A 22806-nucleotide genomic window follows, 5' to 3' on the forward strand; every position below is an offset into this window, starting at 1 on the left:
AAAAGCCAGAATGTGGTTCCTATTTCTGTGATTGTGGAAATATATGCTGAGCTGGAGTCTCCATCAGTCAAGTCTGATGGAGTCTGAAATTACAATGAATAAAATCTCCTTATTAACCTGTAATGGATATGTAGCTTAAGCAAGAAAGCAACTTTGCTGTTTTAGGTTGCTGAAATTTTCAGGTTGTTATTACAGCATAATCTGGCCTTATCGTGACTGATTTCTTGCACAAATAAATTTATTTTCCATTCTAGGACTAATATCAAAACCATGAATTTCACATTTAGATTGTTCTACATGAGCTAAATGTTCACAATTGTCTATCTAAAACATCTTGGGGCACCTGGGTGGCTCAGTTGGTTAAGCGTCTGACTCGATTTTGGCTCAGGTCATGATCTCACAGTTGTGGGTTCGAGCCCTGCATCAGGTTGTGTGCTTACAGCGTGAACCTGCTTAGGATTCTCTCTCTCCCTTGCTCTCTGCTCTTCCCCCTCTTACGCTCTCTCTCTCTCTCTCTCAAAATTAATAACCTTAGAAAATATTTAAAAAAAAATAAAACATCTCCACAAAGCTCACAGAAATTTTCTTTCTGTGGCACAGGGCAGAGCTTTCTGACCAACGTATCCTCAAATATTGTTTCCCTCAGTCCTTGGGGCACCTAAGAAAACCCTGGAGAATGATTCAGAGATGCTGGGCCCATCACCATCAGATGCAGGCAGCCTCGTGTGGTGCTCCCCAGAGGACAGCGCCTGCACATGCTGCTCTGCAGTTATTTGTCAACTGTGAAGAGGGCAGTGCAGGAGCCCCTGGAAATCTACTTCCTCAGACAAGTGTAGAAGGCACCGGTGCCCATCAGAGTAGGCAGGTCCAAGGAACTGTTGGAAGAGTTTGTGTTCTAGGTGCCCCAAATGCAAGCCGTGCAGTACAGGGAGCAGTGGCTGCTGTGAGGAGGGGCAGAGCACAGAATCTCCTAGTGAGCAAGGTTCCAAGTAATGGCCTGAAAGCTCTATGTTCACAAGTGGCAGGTACTTCCTCCCACTTGCCGGTGATATGCCTTTTTAATGGCATAAATCTAGCTGCAAGGTGACTGCTCAAACAATGCACATGCTTTCTGAAAAAGCATTTGCTTTTTCATTTTTGTCATTTAAAATGACAAAAAGAGTTTTGTCATTTTAAACACTTGTAGTTACAAAGTCTTATTGAACTCCTTTCATTTTATCACAAAAAAAATTCTTTATTACATTTTCAGAGAAATGCTTTTAAATTCTCTAAAAATATTTTCAATTGTTACAAATTGTTGAACAGTTATACAACAAAAATATTTTGTTTTGTTTTGTTTTAATTACCTACTCAGCTAAACAAAATATCAATGAGAACTCAATTTGAAGAAAACATCATCTAAAAGTCTGGGTCAGGAATAGTATATTTTTTCTGATTTCAGGTTTTTATTTAAATTCTAATTAGTTAATATATATGGTAAAATTGGTTTCAAGTGTAGAATTTAGTGATTCATCACTTACATATAACACCCACTTGTATATTCTTATTTCATGGATAAACCTGTTTAAAAATTTATGTTCACAGAAGCAAGCACAATTTTCTCATTAGAAACCCTGAAAAGATTCTGAAGTTTTATACAAATTCAACATTTAATATCTTTCCTAATACTTTATATTTTGTCTTACTTATCCTAATCAAATACTATAAAGAAAATGTAACACCTTTTTCCACCCAGCTCTTTTAAAGACGCTGTAGATCTCCTCCCAGTTTGGGGACAATGAGATGCTCTGGTCTTTTATGTTTGTACTGCAGAAGTCAGAGGGCAGGAAAGCGCTACCTTATGAGTGCTGACCTGGAGCAAGAAGGCCTAGTCAAACCTGGTCAACTTGCTGCTTGCTTAGAGCTCCTGAGCAATCCACCTGCTTCCTCTGTGAAATAGGGACAAGAGTGCACATAGCTCACTGGGTTGTTGTAAAGGTTAAATAATATATGTGAAGAGCTTAGAACAGTAGCCAGTACAGCAGAAGCACTCAAATACAAACATCTACTGGTGTTCTTACTATGATTTTTAACTAAAGTATGTCTCCAGGTCCTAAAAGGCACAGAACAGGCACAAGCTATTTAAAAATTTGGCTAAGCTTGTCTGACTCCATTGCAGAAAGTGTTATGAAACTTAACATCCAGCCCTTCTCAAAGCTAAGGCTTTAATTTATGAAAGGAAAAAGGATTTAGGCACTGAGAAGTAGTGGTCAAGCAGTCAACCACTGAAGACAGTCAAACACCTGAAGATTATGCCTAACAAATGGCAGAAGGGAAACACCCATCTACCTGAAACCCAAAAATCACAGTAAGGACTACGTCTTAAACACAGCAGACAAACAATAAACAATTCCTGAATGAATGTAAAGAAATAATAAAAGAACAACAAAGTGAAAAGAAAGCATTAGAATAGTGTTAATTGAAAAACAGTGAAAAGACAAAAAAAATGTTTTTCTGAGGAGGCAGCTACCTATGCTACACTTCAGCAACCATGTGTTAAAATACTTTAAGAATGGATAGCTGGAAAGAGAAATGTTCATGGATAATGTTTCCTTGTTTGGTCAGAGGCAGGGATGTAAAACAGGAGAACAGAATAGGGGGTAGGGAAATGAAACAACTGGAAGGGCTGGATCATCTGTGCTGCACGCTGTACTTAAAAAAATTGGGCTCCTGGGTGGCTCAGTTGGTTAAGCGTCCAACCGACTTCATCTTAGGTCATGATCTCGATTCATGAGTTCGAGCCCCACAATGGGCTCTGCGGAAACAGCTCAGAGCCTGGACCCTGGAGCCTGCTTTGGATTCTGTCTGTCTGTCTCTCTCTCTGCCCTCCCCATCTCTCTCTCTCTCAAAAATAAATAAACATTTAAAACAAAAAAAAAAGGTAAGAGCTAACACATCGTCTACCTCAATAGCCATGAAAGAAATCTATGCACCATGTCAAAGGTACACTAACTAGTACTTCAGAAGTGGAGGAGAAAGGAAATGTAAATTTTAAATGAAAGAAGGAAATAAAAATATAAAAACAATCCCCAATTTGTAAATATGAATATTATTTCCATACATACCAAAAAGAAGGAAATCCATGGGATTACTCATTATGCTTACTGTCTTTTCTACAGTTTTCACTATTTCCCTAAATATTCTATAATGACCATATTTCTTCTATAAGAAAAAAATTCATTTTGAAAAGGGAAAATGGTCATCTACACCTAAATTCAAAAGGGTAAATATAAGGTAATCACTGCAATATTGATTTTTTTTCCTGCCCTGTATCAAAACTTAAAAAGGGCCAACTACAGGTCAGATTGACATTGAGATGCCCCTGGTCTTCATGTTACTGATGAAGAAGACAAATGACAGACAGCAGTTGTCAAAGACTGACTGCACACTTTTAGGAGAACATTACCTGCATTAACAAACTTTTCAGAAGTTACAAAAAGATAGTCATGTTATACAATCCAGGGATTCATTTGAAACCTTTTTTTTTTTGGTAAACCTTGAAGAGAAAAGGGGAGAAAGGCAGACCATGAAAATATCAGGCATTTTAAAGACACTAATTCAGGGGCACCTGGGTGCTTCAGTCGGTTAAGCATCCAACTTCAGCTCAGGTCATGGTCTCACAGTTCATGGGTTTGAGCCACACATCAGGCTCTGTGCTGACAGCTCAGAGCCTGGAGCCTGCTTCAGATTCTGCATCTCGCTCTCTCTCGGCTCCTCCCCTGCTCGTGCTCTGTCTCTGTCTCTCTCTCATTCTCTCAAAAAATAAACAAACATTAAAAAAAATAAAAAATAAAAATAAAGACACTAGTTCAGGGAATGGCTACAGTTACTATTCCTTCAGAACACTATTCTTTCAGTCTTGTGTCCTAAACTTCTACATCTCCATCTATAGTCACAGCAAAGAGATATTAGGATAAACAGGTTCAAATAGAGCTCTTCTCCCTCCCCCTACTATTTCCCTTTTCTTTCTGTCTCATATGGTCTTTAAAATCCAAATACTCAAATGTCCAGATGTTTATATACCCTTAAGTGACATGGACATAATTAAGATACACCAGGCAAAAAACACATGCCAGACATCCTGTAAGCTGCCAACATTGGTCAGTCTATGAATGTGGTGGCTAGTGCTGTAAATTAAACAGCCATTTATCTATTACTAAAATACTATACAAATCACGTTGTTAGTCCAGAAATTTAATGATTATTTTGTATATTTCCCCTCTTCCCTTTGAGTCTCCTTTTAAAAATAACTTAAAGGCAGGGTGCCTGGCTGGCTCAGAGCGTTTGACTCTTTATTTATTTAAAAAAATTTTTAATGTTTATTCACATTTTTGAGAGAGAGAGAGAGAGAGAGAGAGAGTGAGTGTGAGTGGGGAAGGGGAGAGAGACAGAAGGAGACAGAGCAAGCTCCAGGCTCTGAGCTGTCTGCATAGAGCCCTACGTGGGGCTTGAATTCACAAACTGCAAGATCATGACCTGAGCATTAGTTGGTCGCCTGACTGAGCCACCCAGGCGCCCCAGAGAGCATGTGATTCTTGACCTCAGGATTGTAGGTTTGAGCCCCATGTTGAATGTAGAGATCACTTAAAAATAAAATCTTTAAACAAACAAAAAGGCTATCAGAAAGACAAATTAACAATCCCATCTACAACTACATCAAAAAGAATAGATTTAACCAAGCAGCTGAAAGACCTGTACACTAAAACCTATAACACACTGATGAAAGAAATTGAGGAAGACCCAAATAAATGGATATTTTGTGCTCACGGACTAGAAAAATTAATATTGTTAAAATGTTCATACTACCAAAGCAATCTACAGATTCAATGCAATCCATATCAAAACTACAAAGGCATTTTTCACAGAACTAGAACAAATAACTCTAAAATTTGTATGGAACCACAAGAGATCCCAAATAGCCAAAGCAATCTTGAACAAAGCTAGAGATATCATGCTTCTGATTTCAAACTATACTACAAAGCTACAGTAATCAAAACAGTATAGTACTGGCATAAAAACAGACACACAGACCAACAGAATAGAGCCCAGAAAACCCACACAAACATGGTTAATTTACACAAAGGAGGAAATACACAATAAGCAAAGGAGAGTCTCTTCAATAAATGGTACTGGGAAAACTGGACAGCCACATGCAACAGAATGAAACAGAACCACTATCTTATATGGATTACTATCTTATACCATACAAAATACTAACTCAAAATATTAACTCACATTTAGAAAGACCTAAATGTGAGACCAGAAACCATAAAACTCCTGTAAGACAACATGGGTGGTAAACTCCTGGACATTACCCGTGGCAGTATTTGTTTTGGATCTGACTCCAAAGGCAATGGCAACAAAAGCAAAAATAAACAAATGGGATTACAAAAAGCTTTTGCACAGCAAAGGAAACAATTATCAAAACAAAAAAAGCAACCTACTGAATGGAAGAAGATATTTGCACAGCAAAGGAACCATTATCAAAACAAAAAAGGCAACCTACTGAATGGAAGAAGATATCTGATAAGGAGCTACTATTCAAAATATATAAAGAACTCATACAACTCAGTAACAACAACAACATCAAAATCCAATTAAAAAATGGGCAGAGGATCTGAATGACACTTTTCCAAAGAAGTCAGAAGGATGGCCAATGGGCACATGAAAAGATGCTCAACATTGCTAATCATCAGAGAAATGTAAAGCAAAACCACAATGAGATGTCATCTCACACCTGTCAGAATGCCCATTATCAAAAAAGACAAGAGACATGCCTCGGTGGCTCTGTAAATTAAGTGTCCAACTTTGGCTCAGGTCATGATTTCAGGGTTTGTGAGTTTGAGCCCTGCATCGGGCTCTCTGCTCTCAGCTGTCAACACAGAGCCAGCTTTGATTCTTGGTCCCCTTCTCTCTCTGTCCATCCCCCTCTTGTATTCTCCCTCTCAAAAATAAGACTTTAAAAAAAAGAAGACAAGAAATAACAAGTGTTGGAGAGGTTGGGGAGAAAAGGGAAGCTTTGTGCACTGTTGTTGAGAATGTAAATTGATACAGCTGCTATGAAAAAACAGTATGGTGATTCTTCAAAAAATTAAAAATTGAACTACCATATGTTCCAGCAATTCCACTAGCAAGTATATTATAACTGCCAAGATATGTAAACAACCTAAGTGTCCAGTGATGTTTGAATGGATAAAGAAAATGTGGTTTATATACCACACTTACTATTCAGTCACATAAAAGGAAATCTTGCCATTTGTGACAACATAGATAGACCTTGAGAGTATTATACTAAGTGAACTAAATCAGAGAAAGACAAATACCATCTGATTTCATTTATATGTGAAATCTAAAAAGCAAAAGAACAAATAAAACTCATAGATACAGAGAACAGATTGGTGGTTATCAGAGGGGAAGGGGTTTAGGGGATAGGTGAAAAAGAATGAAAGGGGTTAACTATATGACAGCAGATAGTAGGTAACTAGACTTATTATGACGATCACTTTATAGTATATGCAAACATAAATTATGCTGTACACCTGAAACTAATGTGTTATATACCAATTTTACCTCAACAAAAAAATAAAAATAACATATGCTAACTTAGGTAGCTGAAGGAAGACAAAAGAAAATTCACAAAACAATTAAAAATTTTTTTTAATGTTTATTTATTTTTGAGAGAGAGAGACAGAGCGTGAGCAGGGGAGGGGCAGAAAGAGAGGGAGACACAGAATCCAAAGCAGGCTCCAGGCTCTGAGGTGTCAGCACAGAACCCGACACGGGGCTTGAACCCACAAGCCGTGAGATCATGACCTGAGCCGAAGTCAGTCGCTTAACTGACTGAGCCACCCAGGCGCCCCCAAAAACAATTTAAAAACAAATGTTTCAGGTGAAAATGCACAAGAACACAAGTAAGTTCACAAATGTAAATATACAGGCAGCTTGTAACCTATAAGTGCAATATTCTATAATTTCTCAAAGACTACCATTAGTAAAAACTATTAATTGCTCTATACTTGAGATGACAGCAATATCAAATTATAGTGAAATCTCCATTTAAAAATATACTCAATATTCAAAAGGCCAATTATTTGACTTATTAAATATTATAGCATACGTTAGGGCTTTCTATAGCAACTGTCCTTCCTCCGATGCTATAACAAAATAAACTACTTAAAAATTTCCTGAACACACTTTTAGTTTTACTTGTTTATATCTTTTTTCTGTTCCCTTCGCCTAAAATGCCCTCTCTCTCTTCCACTTAAAACTTCTATTCATTCTTGGAGTGCCTGGGTGGCTCAGTCGGTTGAGCATCTGACTTTGGCTCAGGTCACGATCTCACAGTTCGTGGGTTTGAGCTCCACATCGGGCTGTGCTGACAGTTAAAAGCCTGGAGCCTGTTTTGGATTCTGTACCTCTGTGTGTCTCTCTGCACCTCCCCCACTTGTGCGCTTGCTCTCTCTCTCTCTCTCTCTCAAAAATAATAATAAACATTAAAAAAAAAACACCTTCTATTCATCCTTCAAAAGCCTACTCAGAGGCCAGCATCTCTATGAAGCTTTGTCTGACCTGCCTCAAATTAATCATTCCCTCTGTAATATTTCTGTACGTTTATATTTACTTTGTTGAATGGATCCCATTAAAATTATGTTAACCCTTGTGCCTAGCCACCTACAATCATGATGTCAACATTCTGAAAGTCAATCCCTAACAAAACCACAGGACCGGACACACAAAAGATAATTTCACTGAATTTAAAAAAAATATTTATATTCCCCAAGTACACAGCTCTCTATGCAATGAAATATGTGTCTTCAAGAAGAATGCACAGCAAAAGAAAGTGCAAAGTGCACTATAGATAACCCCCCATTCCCATAATGCAAATGTGAACGAACAATGATTATTAGCAGTTCAAATTTGTTTCATTAGAAATGCCATTCTAGTAAGTGATCATCACAACCGATTTTGTTCAGGAAACATATTTAAGAAACATACCGGTTAAAGTGTTGATTAAAAAGAATTAGGATATACCAGGTACTTAATTAAATAAACTCTTTCTAAAAATGAATAACCTAAACTGTAAACAGCAGGATTAATGGTTAGTACTCTCAGGCTCTTCCACCAAAGTTCTGAGGACTACTGCCACTATGACCTCATTCCTCCAGACTGTGAGCTCTGTAGGGTCAAGAAAAATGGTAGCAGTAGCCCTATCTCAGTCCTGGGAACCACAATTAGGGCAATTCAGAATTGACACCTGTATAAAATCCTCAATCAACAACCAAATATATTTCTTTAATAAAATGATAATCATCTTCCATTAACACTATCAACCAGTTTGGCCTAATCAAAAAAAGAAATTAATACGAGGTAGTGGCCTCCTTGAAATATAACTTAGATTTAGGAAAACAGATTGAGAGGCGCCTGGGCGGTTCAGCCGGCTGAGCTACCGCCTCTTAATTTTGGCTCAGGTCATGATTTGAACCCCTTCATGGGTTCGTGGGATCGAATCCTTTGTTGGGCTCCCCACTCACAGCACGGAGCTTGCTTGGGATTCTCTCTCCCTCTCCCTCTCTCTCTCTCTCTCTCTCTCTCTGCCCCTCCCTCACTTGTGCTCTTGCTCTCAAAATAAATAAACTTAAAAAAAATAAAAAATAAAAAATAAAATAAAAAAACAGATTGAGCATAAAATGAAATGGCACTGAGTATCAGTGATTCAGTACCTGGTGAAAAAAATGTTAACGTATTATTTCATGTTCTGTTCCTCAAGGCAACACAACTAAGCAATCTTTCACTTTGGCTTCTTATAAAGTTCACAACCAACACTTGCCAAGTACATACCAAAACCTTGCTCCCAACACACTTACTACAAACAAGCCACGTAAATTTAATGGGTATGTCCTAAATTCCACTTTTTCTTCATAGTTAAGTACTGCTTCCCTAATCCAATCTGCGCCTAATTTTAGCAAAAAGTACAAGCAAGTACTAAGTGTATTTTCATTTGCTCCAATATGCTTTTGGTCAACTTCCAGTTTCTTGCTCTTAGTCCACAGAGTGAAGCCACTAAATTGGTACCTTATAGATAAGTCTGTTATAACCACTTATAACAATTAAGAATACCTCCCATTAATTAGGGGCCCCTGGCTGGCTCAGTCGTAGAGCACACAACTCTTGATCTCAGAGTTACGAGTTTGAGCCACCCGTTGGGTGTAGAGATTACTTAAAAAGTAAAGTAAACTTAAAAAAAAAAAAAAGAATATCTCCCATTAATTAGGATATATGATTAATATCAATGACAGTTACAAACCTGTTGAGAAATAAAATCTGTATTTCCACAGATTAAGTATTTTTTAATATTTCAATTTCCCATAAAGTTTCTCCAACACTCCTATTGCTGCAAGTCAAATATGTTAAACTGATGATTCAGGTTACAATCACAAGCACCGTTACTACATAAAGAAATAGACAACAGTGAATGATGTAGAAAAAATGTCACTGGCTTTTGAGTAAAAGAAAGATTATCTTTAATTAGTGCTTCTAATGAAAGCCGTAGCACCCACTCAATCGTAAAGTCTGACTAAGGTAAGAGTGAAAAATCAAAGAAGCTGAGAGAAAAGACAATCGAACAAGCCATTTTTGTCATTACTGTTCAACATCTACGAAGCCCCCCGAAGGCTAGAGATCTGACAAAAATTCTTTGACGGCTGTTCCAACGAAAAACGGCAAGAAACAAAATTCAAAACCCTTCTCATTTACTTTTCAACAGCTAGCGGGGAGGAGGAGAAGGAGCACTTTATTCAAAAAGTAATACACTATACCTCATTCATGAACGACAGCCAAATTTCACCCAGAGGCTGTCAACCGAGGCTCCAAAACTTATTCGCACAAAGTACACGGAGAAAGAAACAGGGCTGGGCGAGACCTAACTCGGGCAGAGATGCGGCTTCCAAACCTGAAAGGAAGAAAACAGCGAGTCCGGTCGTGGCTCCAGAAATTTCCGAGCGCCCGGCTCGACGAGGCAGCGCGATGCCCGCGGCGGGGAGGGGGCGACGGCACCTGTCACCCGGCGGCCCCGCCACCACGGTAGCCCCCGGGCCCGGGCCCCGCGGAGTCTGGGGAGGCGCAGCCACGGCCCGGGCGCCGGGGCCTGAGGAGGCGCGGGTCCCTCTCCGCCCCGAGCCCTGCGCCGAGCGGCGGGGCCGCGGCCCTTCCCGAGGAGCGGCCCTCCCCGCGCCCTCTGCCCAGCGGCTCCGACCAGCGGGGCCCGTCGCCTCAGGCCGAGTCCCCAAGCGCCGAGCCCGAGGCGCACGGAGCGGCGCGGCCGAGGCGCCACCACCGCCTCAGGGGCGCCGGAGCCGTCCCCCGCGAGGCGGGCCCGCCCTCCGCGTACTCACCGGGCCTCCCCGGCCGCCGGCTCGGCCCTCCTCTCCCTCCTCCCCTCCCCGCCGCCGCTCCCGCGGCTCCTGGGGCGGCCGCACTGGGCGTTGGGACTAGGCTGGGTCAAGGGGCAGGGGCGGGGGGCGAACTCGCGCCGGGCGGGAGTCGCGCGGCGGCCCCGCGAGCGGGCGCCGGGCACTAACGGGCCCCGCGAGCGGGCGCCGGGCTAGGCGGGCTAGGCGGCCCGCGGAGAGGAGCGCGGCTGCAGGCTGCGGTGAGGGGCGGGGAGAGCGCGGTTGCGAGCCGAGGGCGGGAGGGAAGTCCCGGCGGAGGGGGCGGCGTGAGAGCCGCGGGGCGGAGCGGGGGCGGGGCCAGGCGCGCCCGCCGCCGCGCGCGGGGGTTTGTTTATTTTCTCGGTTGGTTGCGGCGCTGGCGCGTGGGTAGAGGTTCGCTGGTGACGTGAGCGCCCAGAGTTGGGGGAGAGAACCAGAACCACCTGCTGGAGAAGGGGAGCTACGGGGGCCGGGCAGGGTCCAAACGGCTCGCGTAGGCGGCGGCGCCGCGGTCCTCGGGGTTACCGGGAAGAGAAGGGCTTTCCCTGGGCGTTTGGAAGGAGGGAGGCCTCCCGAGGGAATAGGGCTCCGGGCCACTCCCCGCAGTTGGGCCGTTTCACCTGCGTCGCGGAGAGCAATCTGGGGGCCTTGGAGTAGAAGAAGGTCGTGGGACCTGGTGGACCGGGTTTCACGTCCCGTTAGTGAAGTGGGGATGGTTCTGCAAATCAAGATTTCAGTAACAAGACTGCATCTGCTCTCCCGTGAGGAAAATAACCAACGTTGCTCAGTTTTCTGTAGAGTTACACAGCACTTTAGCGTTCTCTGTCTCTTGGTGCTCCATCAGGTAGTAGGATTCTCATTTTACAAGCCAAGTAACTCACCCAAAACCTCACAGTTAATAAAAGTCAGAGCCGGAACCCTGCTGTACTGACTTCAAATTCTGTACTGCTTGCCATCGATCACAAAATCTCCCTAAATCACTTTGATTTAACTAACAGTAGACACATACACTCCCATAGGTAACATCTGCAGAGTTAGGGAGGTTAAAGATGTTATTCTTGCCTTCAGAGACTAAGAAATAAAAGTTACAATAAAAGACAAACCGTGATAAGTGCCTTATGAAAAACACAAAGAGTCTGAAGATTAAAAAAAAAAACTAATTGTGTGGGATATCAGGAAAGAAAAGGCAGCATGGAGGAGGAGGCATTTGGGATTGACCTTGGAGGAGATGGGAATGGTTTCACAGCAAGAAGGATAGCATGAGAACATATATGAAGACTGATAATGAAAGTCATGGTCAGGAAAAAGCAAATGGTTAAACTCCAGGACATGTTGAGAAGTGGCACAGACAAACAGGAATGGGGCCCTATGCCAAGTGGGAGAATTTTGTATTTAATACAGTACTTTGAGTTTTCGTGGTTTAAAAGCCTTCCTTTTCTTTGACATCTCTGTGAATGGATACAGAAATCAGAGGTGGGAAAACTGCCAAATAGACCTGCAATAGGCCAGGTGAAAGGTAATGATGAGTCTGAACTAAAGGTAAGGCAGGAAGGATTTAAAAGAGCTTGGTTAGAAGATGATGTGGAAGCAGCATCCACAGAATTTGGCGATTGATTAATTGGTTTTACAGCAAGAGGGGATAACATGAGAACATATATGAAGGTGGAAGAGAAAAATCGAAGATAGTGGAGGCTTTGAGTTTAGGTAATTGTAGAAGAAATAGAGATAGAAGTAGGAACTGCTTTTTGAAAGATCAGTTGAGATTTGGACACTTTAAGAGTTTGAAAGATTGTTGAGACAGCCAGATAGAGGTGGATAGTAAGAAGTTAGAAATAAAAGCTTTGAAATATAGGAAAGAGGGTTGAACTAGAAAACAGGTTGGTAAGTTAGCAGCCTATCAATGATATCACTGTGAGAGAAAAGAAGAAAACAAAGGGTAGAATCTTGGAGAACATCTTCACTAGAACTTTGCTACTTGAAGTGTGGTCAGTGGCCTAGCAGTACTGGCATGACCAGGGGGTTTGTTGGAAAGGTACAATCTCAGTCCCCCTCATCCCCAACTCGTGCTAAATCAGCATCCTTAACAAGAACCCCAAGTGATCTGTATCACATTACAGTTTGAGAAACTGTGACCTAGGTAAGAGAAGCCAACAAATAAAGAAGGGATCTAATCTAGATGAGGAAAACCAGCAAAGAGAGAGGGAGGAGGAAGCAGGAGGGGAATCAGGATAATGCAGAATCACCAAAGCAAGGTAAATTGGAGTCACATAAAGGCAGGGGCAGGAAGAAGTGTTTATTGACAATATCTAATACCACAGAGGTTAAAGTGCACGAGGAAAGAAGGTATACTTGAATTTTGTAACTGGGTGGTATGATCCTCTGACCGACCATGTTCCCACTAAAAGCTTGGAAATTGCTCCTTTGTGATAGGGAACGACAGCCTAGAAATATAATCCCACCTCCCATCCCCCAGTCCCCACATACATGGGGCATATGGAAGTAGGTAGGCTTATGGATTTGATAGAAATTCTTTTCTAACTGCTTCTATTTTCTCTGTGAACTAAGAAGCAAGATCATTCTGGCAGACTGCTAATTGTCCGTCACAGGCTCTTCTCCCCTTGTTCCTGGGCACACAGACTATATTTTTCTCAGCTTTTCTTCCAGTTAGTATGGTCAAGTATTAAGTTATTGCTAGTGGAATGTGAGCAGAAATGATGTCTGCCACTACCAGGCCAGCGTGTCTCCATACATTTTTCCTTTCCACCAGCTGGATTATGCAGATGACTACCAGCCCCTGGGGGTGACAGAGCCACAAGAAAGAAGGTGCCTGGAAGAAGGAGAGCTGCCCACTGACCAGGAACACCCACTGCCAATTATCATGTGAGCAAGATATACATTTCTCTATTAAGTTGGAGCTGTAACATTTTGGGGTCTACTTAGCCTCCTCTAGCTAATGTAGTCAATAACTGAAGTGGGGGGGTTGGGAGGGGGAGGAAATGTGAAATAGTCTGACTGTGGGAGAGACAATTGACTAGGGAAGGATAGTAGGGTTTTCAGGCACTATTAAGGGTCTGCCTGTGTGAGTGGTCGTGAACTTACAGTCAGACCAGTCAATATGGTTGTGCATTTTCCTCCAGCCATATTCTGTTGCTTATGTGCAAACACTGAGTAGGTGGTTTGGGATTAACCAGGACAGAGATTCAGCCAGGTAAGTATAAATGGGGAGTGATAGACAAAGAGGCTAAGGGTAGAAGGAAAGGGGGCATCATAATTTCAGGCCAGATAAGAGGTAAGACTATGAGAGGGGTAGGGAAAAGTGCAAAGATGGTAGGGTGTATAGACTGGTGTTTCTGATCAGGTTGAAGAATGGAGTTTTGGTACTCTAGAGAGTGACCTTAAAAGATAAGAGATGGATTGGAGAGGAGGAGCCTTGAAATTAAAATTAGACGAAAATTAGACGTGGGGCTGTAGTTGTCAGCAATGTCAAGGTGTAGGGAATGATCATGAGAGTGGGTTGCTGAGATAGCAGATGGCATAAGATCATTTGAAGGGAGCTGGTCAAGGAATTGAAAGACAGGAAGGGTTTGAATGTATTTATCTCACAAAGAATTATCAAAGGACTGTTAGTCATGTTGGAGTAGTGAATAGCCTTGGAGAGAGTGGTAATGAGCCTGGTACCAAAATCTTCAAAGAACGAGGGGTTGAGTTCTCGGAATTAGGGTGTTCAAGGCCATCAGTGCTTTAGTGTGTTAAACTCTTGCAGAGGTCATGTTTCATTTAAACAGGCGCTTTTAAGTTTTGTGTTACTAATGTGGGATTTGTGATTGCTTCTCTTTGACCTCTCAGATTACAGATGGTAACTGCTTTCTTTAAGAGGAAATGCCCATCTGTCTGTATTATAAAACAAACACATGCCAGGCTTCCCAGTTTAAATGAATGCTTTAAAATTTGTCATAAACTACTCTGTTCTACCTCCAACATATATCCTCAAATAGATACATCAAATGTGATACTAGCTAACTATGCAGCATCAAATAATGGGCTGTAAATGTTCAAAATCTGCATGAAAAACCTTAGGTATAACTTAACAATAAATAGCAATTCACTAGAAACCTGACCAATTGAAAATAATAAGATTACCTCTAGTTTAGAAAATGATGCACCACATTATCTACCTACGGGCTCTGGAGTCAGACTGATGGGGGTTGAATCACAACACCCATCTCATGGGTTATTGTGAGGATAAGATATATAATATATAATATATAATATATAATATATAATATATAATATACAGTACATAGAGGCATTTAGAAGACTGCTTAGCACATAAAAGCTCTCAGTAAAAGTTATAGTTATTGTATCTAATTCTTATGGAATTGCCTATAACTATACTTTGACTTTTCCAACTTAGAAAATATGTGCATTACATCTATACATGTTAAGACCTAACAGTAAGGAGACTTCCAGTTAAACATGGTACATGGAACACAATTTTTTCTCCACTTACTCCAGACACCTCATTAAAATGACAGTGAAGCAGGGGCTCCTGGCTGGCTCAGTTGGTAGAACCTGCAACTCTTGATCTCAGGGTTGTAAGTTTAAGCTCCATGTTGAACGTAGAGATTACTTAAAATAAAATCTTAAAAAAACAGTTAGGCAATAAAAGTATAAACCCATAACATGAACCAAAGAGGAAAAGATCCCTGCTGAAAAAGGATGTCAACAAACCTTAGGAACATGGAAAGCAGATGGATGAATAATAACTTACCGAAACTGAGAAAATTAATACCTAAGCTTTTGGGAGGGGGGGTAGAGCCAGCCAGGGTGGACCCATTCACATCATAGACTCTGATGAGGAAAGGCTCTGAAACTAGAGCTGCCATAACTCTGAAAGCAGAGGTGAAATGGGGCTGAAAACCGAAATTTATTGTGAAAGTTGTATAAAGAACAGTCAGATCCTTCCTTCCCCCGAATCCCTTCTCCCATTCCACACTGCCTTAACTCAGTAGAAGATAGGATGTTTACTTTCTGAAGAGGTTGACTCAGAGCTCCTCTGGATACCAGGTAGAGCTGAGGACAGGGGTGACTCACTCCACAGAAAAGCAGAATTAAATGAAGTCATACATATTAAATCATGAGACATATTTCCCCTGTGTTATTCCCAAATTCAGGTTCTAGGTATTTGAAGAAACCTTCTCACATGAAAGGTCCTAAAATGAACTAACAGAAGAGAGAGAAGTAGAGAGAGTAAGGGGGAAGGAAGAAGGAAGGAAGGGAGGGAGGGAGGGAGGGAGAAAGGAAGGAAAAAAGAAGAAATAGAGCAAATAGAGCTAATGCAGGGAACAGAAAAAGATGTCAAAATGAAACAAAAATCTCAAAAATTTTAACTCACATATGCTCAGGTAGCTACTGGAGGGAGATACCCCACCAAGATCAGGGTGTAAAATAAGACACGGAAACACATAGGACCTGATAAACAGGAGCTACAACAAAATGAGAAAACAGAATTCCCGAGATGAAGGTGAAGAGAGAGGTTCCAGGATAACACCCATGTAGCAGCCTGGAGAGTAGCCAGTCCATTCCAACACAGGACAATGGAAGGCTCCAGAAGGGATGTCACCAAGAAAAAACAAAAACACAGAACTGATCGATTACCTAACATGTCTGAACCTTAGGAACAAAACTTCAAAGCTCTGATAGAACATATAGAGATGAAATGGTGACAAGTATAGAGGAAAGTAAGCAACCCCAGAAAGAGGGGATTATAAACTCCAGGGGAAACAAAAGATTGGTGGTGGGCCGTATGACAGAATATTTGATGTTACCTCCCTGGAGGAGAATTGTACTTCCCTGCTCCATTGTGAATTGCAGTGGCCAGTGACATAGGGGCACAGTGAATATGTCACTCCAGCCAGAAGTTTCAGGAGCCTTGTCTCTGTCCTTGAACAGATGGGCATTGCTCAGATAGAGGCTGCCTCTGGCCATGTAAGTCCTGAGTAAAGACACCATGGAACAGAACTGCAGCTGACCTGCCATCAGATAGGCAGTAGAAATAAGAAGTCAACCTTTATTGTCTTAGGCCACTGAGGTTTTGGTGGTAGTTTGTTAAAGCGGCATAATTAAAAAAAAAAAAATCTTTTTTAATGTTTATTTATTTTGGAAGGAAAGAGAGACAGAGTGAGCAGGGGAGGAGCAGAGAGAGAGGGAGACACAGAATCCGAAGCAGGCCCCAGGCTCTGAGCTGTCAGCACACAGCCTGATGCAGGACTCGAACCCATGAACTGTGAGATCATGACCTGAGCCAAAGTCGTACGTGTAATTGACTCAGCCACCCAGGTGCCCCTAAAGCAGCATAATTAATCTCTCCTGGCTGACACAACATGGGGCACTGTGTACAACATATAATAGACATTAAAATATATATGATAAATACTGAACAGTGTGATGGAAACATACTGGGCAATTAATAAATGGCACAAAGTGACTAAAACTGAAAACCTAAGATGTGGCAATAGAAATATGATCTTTCGAAATGTGGAATTAAGTAGCAGAACAACTTTTCTTTGGAAACAGCCATGAGAGTAATGATAGATGGGGCAGGGACTTCTGTTTATTGTCATAAGCCTAGTAATTATTTGACTCTTAAACCATATACATTGTCACTTTGAAAAAAATAAAAATTACATCTTTTTGAAAAAGTAATGGTAAGTGGAAGGAGGGGAAGTTTGTATTGTTGTTTTTAATTCAACCAGTTTAACAAACTGACCGTTTATCATCCCACAGAAATACTAAGAATGTAAGTAGAACCTAATTTTTGATTAGGACTTTAAAAATACCTTTTTCCCCCCAGAATATTGAATAAATTGAGGCACTGAAAGCTAACCTTTTTCATTCTACCTTCACACTGTCCACTGCAAAATAGAAATGTTAATGCTGTATTTTGACTCAGCTACCTCCTTCCCTTGCCCTTACTGTGGTGTTATTTATAGTGTACTATTTATATGAAGTCAAATGTCACTAACTTGAATTTGAAAAATGACCTACATGTATATGGAATTATGTTGTGAAAGATTATTTTATACTTCCAAAAATAATTATTTTTAAAAATATCCTCTTACACTAGACCAAAAACTCTTTTTTTCCTCAGACGCCTTACAGTGATTAAAATTGATGTTATGTATAGTTACATATATATATATCTATATATATATCTATATATATATATCCTGTATATATATATGGACAATGGGTATATATCTGAACTATAGGTGAACAATGGATATGTATCTGAACTATAGTTAAAAATAATATAAATTACTTGTAAATAAATTATTTGTAAATAATTAGTTCTACTTAATGGGTTTGTAGTTCTCTTCTGGTATTTTGTACATCATTTGTCTATGTCTAAAGGATCTGGAGCAGCAAAAGTAGATCAGTCCAAATTGCTGTATAAATTGGACAGAATAAATGTGGTAGGCTTTCCATACTTTGGATTCTTTGGTGTGGGCCTGTTGTGGTCTGAGCTGTCTGCCTGTCCTCATTCCCAGCCATCCCCCATACCCAGCACTAATTCAGCCATTCAACAGATACTTATTTGGGGTCCCCAATGTACTAGCATGCAGTTCCTTGAGTATGTGATGTTGTCTCCCACTTAGCCTTTGCAAAGTGGTTTCCTGATCTAAAATGATATTCCTCTCCTTCCTATACCTTCTAAAAGCCAACTTTTCCATTAAGATACAAGGAGCACCTTCTTGCAGCCACTCTGGAAAACAGTATGGAGGTTCCTCAAAAAACTAAAAATAGAACTACCCTACGACCCAGCAATTGCACTACGAGGCATTTATCCACGGGATACAGGTGTGCTGTTTCGAAGGGACACAGGCACCCCCCATGTTTATAGCAGCACTATCAACAATAGCCAAGGTATGGAAAGAACCCAAATGTCCATCGATGGATGAATGGATAAAGATGATGTGGTATATATATACAATGGAGTATTACCCAGCAATCAAAAAGAATGAAATCTTGCCATTTGCAACTATGTGGATGGAACTGGAGGGTAGTATGCTAAGTAAAATTAGTCAGAGAAAGACAAAAATCATATGACTTCACTCATGAAGACTTTAAGAGACAAAACAGATGAACATAAGGGAAGGGAAACAAAAATAATATAAAAACAGAGAGAAGGACAAAATAAGAGACTCTTAAATATGGAGAACAAACTGAGGGTTACTGGAGGGGTTGCGGGAGGGGGGATGGGCTAAATGGGTAAGGGGCATTAAGGAATCTACTCCTGAAATCATTGTTGCACTATATACTAACTAATTTGGATGTAAATTTTAAAAAATAAAAAATAAAGTTAAAAAAAAAGATACAAGAGTCACCTTCTTGGGGTAGCCTTCCCTTACCCCTAAAAGTTAAAAGCCATTCCTCTATACTCTCATAGTACCCTCTATATTTTTATCAGAGCCATTATATTCTCCTTTATATTGTGAGCCCCATTAAAGCAGGAACTTGGCCTGTTTTACTCACTTGTATGTCACTACAATGCCAGGCTCATTGTGTACATTCAAACGGTCAAAATGTTATTGTCTGTCCTTCCTCAATATACCATATGCTCTTTGGTGGATGGGTCTGTGATTTATTCACCTTTTTTTTTTTTTCCTTTAGCATTTAGCACTTAGCAGAAGACCTAGCCCATAGAAATTTGTTGAATAAATTAGCTTTTTCTGCATTATCATTAATCTTTAAAATATACACACTGAGGACTATATAGAAATATCCTCATGATACAGAGAGATGGGGTGCTGAAGATTATTCCTTTTGTGTTTTACTTAAATAGGAAAAGTACATGTGAAAGACCTAAGACTGGAGATTACATATGCCAAATTACCTAGCTGTGCTCTATGATCTTACCACCCTTAACCCAGATGAACAAAATAGAAATAATTCTTGGAGGAAGAATTTTAAAATAACCAGCTAAAAATTTATCAACAGAAGCAACAACAGGTTGGGATTTCTGCTCATTTAGTCAGTTTGTATGGGTAAACATTACCTAAATCCCTTGATTTGTGGTATGGTGTATTTCTAACAATCAATGGAAACCAAATTATCAATATACAAAAATCAGTTGTATTCCTATACGTTAGCAATGAACAATCTGAAAAGGAAATAAAGAAAATAAGCCCAGGGCGCCTGGGTGGCTCAGTCGGTTGGGCATCCGACTTCAGCTCAGGTCATTATCTCACAGTCCATGAGTTAGAGCCCTGTGTCAGGCTCTGTGTGACAGCTCAGAGCCTGGAGTCTGCTTCTGATTCTGTGTCTCCCTCTTTCTCTGCCCCTCCCTCAGTTGTGCTCTGTTTCTCTCTCTCTGTCTCTGAAAAATCAATACATATTAAAAAAAATTTTTTTAATTAAAAAAAGGAAAATAAGTCCAGGGGTGCCTGGGTGGATCAGTTGGTTAAGCTCAGGTCATGATCTCATGGTTTGTGGGTTCAAGTCCCACATCAGGCTCTGTGCTGACAGCTCAGAGCCTGGAGCCTGCTTCTGATTCTGTGTCTTCCTCTCTCTCTGCCCCTCCCCCCTCCCCCCATCTCTCTCTCAAAAATAAACATTTAAAAATTATTTTAAAAAAAGAAAACAAGTCCATGTATGGTAGCATCAAAAACAATAAAACATTAAGGATCAGATTACCCAAAGAAGCATAAGACTTTACACTAAAAACTACAAAACATAGTTGAAAGAAAACAAGATCTAAATAAATGGAAAGATAGCCCATGTCCATGGATTGGAAGACATAATACTGTTAAGATGATAGTACTCACCAAATGGAGCTAAAGATTCAATGCAATTCCTATCAAAATTCCAACAGGCTTTTTTTTTTTTTTTTTTTTTTTTTGCAGCAATGCATAAGCTGTTCCAAAATTCATATGGAAACTCAAGGGACCCGCAGATAGCCAAAACAACATTGAAAAATAACAAAGCTGGTGGACTGACACTTCCCAACTTCAGAATTTACTACAAAGCTACAGTAATCAATATAGTGTGGTACTAGCAGAAGGAAAGACATAAGCCAATGGAAAAGAACCAAGGGTCCAAAAACAAATCCAAACATCTGTGATCAATTTTCAACAAAAGTGCCAAGATAGTTCAGTAAGGGAGAAACAGTTTTTTTCAACAAATGGTGCTGGGACAACTGTATATCCACATGCAAAAGAATAAAGTTGGATCCCTATCTCACATCATACAACAAAAATTAATTCAAAATGTACCCAAGATATAAATGTAAGAGCTAAAACTATAAAACTCTTAGAAGAAAACAAAATGTAAATCTGTATGATCTTGAAGTAGGCAATGGTTTCTTATCTATGCCAACTAAAGCACAAACAACCAAAGGAAAAAATATAAATTGGATTTCATCAAAAGTAAAAACTTTGTAATACAAAGGCAACTATCAAGAAAGTGAAGACAACCCACAGAATGGAAGAAAATATTTGCAAATCATAAATCTGATAAGAGACTTATATCTAGAATATATAAAAAAACTCTTACAACTCAACATTGAGGAGACAAATAATTTTAAATGGGCAAAGGTTTGAATAGACATTTCTCCAAAGAAGACATGCAAATGGCCAATAAACACTTGAAAAAATACTCAGTGTCATTAGTCATTAGGGAAATGTGACTTAAAGCCACAGTGAGATACTACTTCACATCTGTTATGATGGCCATAATAATAATAATAAAAAGAGACAGACAATAATAAATGTTGATGAGCTGACCCTCATACACTGCTGGTGGGAATGTAAAATGATACAGCTGCTGTCAAAAACTGTTTGACAGTGTCTCCAAAAGTTAAACAGAATTACCACGTGACCTGGCAATTTCACTCTTAGGCATATACCCAAGAGAATTGAAAACATTTTCACACAAAAACTTGTACACAGATGTTCATAGCATGGTTATTCATAATAGCCCCAAAGTGGAAATAACCCAAATGTCCATCAGCTCATGAATGGATAAACAAACTGTGGTATAACCATACAATGGATTGCTATTCAGTTGTAAAAAAGAATGAAATACTGTTATATGCTGCCTGAGTGAATCTTGAAAACATTATCCTAAGAAGGCAAATGCTAAAGGATACATACTATATGATATTGATATGAAATGTCAAGAATAGGCAATTCCAAAGAGACAGACAGTAGACTGATAGTTGCCAGGGGATGAGGGAAAGGGGAAATTAGGAATGATTGCTAATAGGGAAAGATTTTCTTTTGTGGGGGTGGGGGGGATGAAAATGTTCTGGAATTAGTATGATTGCACAACATACTAGGTATACTAAAAACTACTGAATTGTGCACATTAAGATGATAAATTTTATGTGAATTATATATCAATTTGAATTTTTTTAAGTGAAATGTGATCCTAAACTTGGAAAAAAATGATAAGCAATTGTGATCAAAGCAGTAGATATAGAGCAGTTTTCTATTTATGGAAGGGCAAAATGGCCCTGAAAAATTAGTGCTCTTGCCCTCTCATAAAAACTGGTTAGATGTGGGGGCGCCTGGATGGCTCAGTTGGTTAAGCATCTGGCTCTTCATACCCACCCAGGTCATGATCTCACGGTTGGTAAGATAGAGCCTTTCGTGGGGCTCTGTACTGACAGTGTGGAGCCTGCTTGCGATTCTCTCTCTCCCACTTTCTCTGCCCCTCCCTCATTTGAGCTATCTCAGAACAATAAGTAAACTTAAAAAAAAAAAAAAAAACCAGTTGGATATGATTTCTGTGTTCAGATACAGTTTTTGATGCTTGCTGCTTTTGAGCATGTGTACCTTTGGTCAATTGAAAAGCACTTTTTATGTCTGTGAGTTTACAGCTTTATGTGTGTGCCTGGCTCAGAAGCATATTTCCTTCTAAAAAAAACCTCCTTGGAGCACCTGGATGGCTCAGTAAGTTGGGCATCGTTAGCTGGGCGTTCGCTCTTGATTTTGGCTCAGGTCATGATGTCATGGTTCATGTGATCAGACCCCACCATCAGACTCCATGCTGCTGCTTGGGATTCTCCCTCTTCCTCTTTGTCCCTCCCCCATGTTCTCTTTCTCTCAAAATAAATGGACATTTAAAAAAATAAAATTAAAAAATCTCCTTGATTCTCTATTCCTTACACTGCTTTATCTTCTCCATAGTATTTATCATTGGAATGTAAGTTCCCTGACAGGGCTAGAGTTTCAGCTCTGTCCTCAACAATAATAGGTTAGTTAGTAGAAAGCACTAAGCAGGAAAAATGCTTTATTTATAAAATAAATACTATGGAAAATTTCAATCTGTAGTACAT

General features: G+C 40.2%; 1 protein-coding gene and 1 long non-coding RNA gene across 12 annotated transcripts in view; one reads left to right on the plus strand and one right to left on the minus strand.

Moving 5' to 3' along the window:
- The window catches only part of GKAP1 (G kinase anchoring protein 1), an 80699-nt gene extending 70186 nt beyond the window's left edge, over nucleotides 1–10513 (minus strand). For 3 of the 8 annotated variants that reach the window (XM_049652168.1, XM_049651693.1, XM_049651817.1), the window contains exons 1-2: nucleotides 10431–10513; nucleotides 9855–9988 (exon numbers count right to left, since the gene is read on the minus strand). The gene's annotated coding sequence lies outside the window, so the exon portion shown is untranslated. The other 5 variants (XM_049651879.1, XM_049651943.1, XM_049651782.1 and 2 more) reach the window with 5 other exon arrangements.
- An 85-nt stretch (nucleotides 10514–10598) lies between these two features.
- LOC125937568 (uncharacterized) overlaps nucleotides 10599–22806 on the plus strand; it is a 48526-nt gene continuing 36318 nt past the window's right edge. Inside the window, exons 1-2 of one of the 4 annotated variants that reach the window (XR_007462446.1) lie at nucleotides 10599–10687; nucleotides 13234–13346. This is a non-coding gene — a long non-coding RNA (uncharacterized LOC125937568). Of the gene's footprint in view, nucleotides 10688–12222; nucleotides 12604–13233; nucleotides 13347–22806 lie in introns of those variants that run through there. The other 3 variants (XR_007462460.1, XR_007462473.1, XR_007462440.1) reach the window with 3 other exon arrangements.

This window comes from Panthera uncia, chromosome D4 (assembly GCF_023721935.1).
Source record: "Panthera uncia isolate 11264 chromosome D4, Puncia_PCG_1.0, whole genome shotgun sequence".
Lineage (NCBI taxonomy): Eukaryota > Metazoa > Chordata > Mammalia > Carnivora > Felidae > Panthera > Panthera uncia.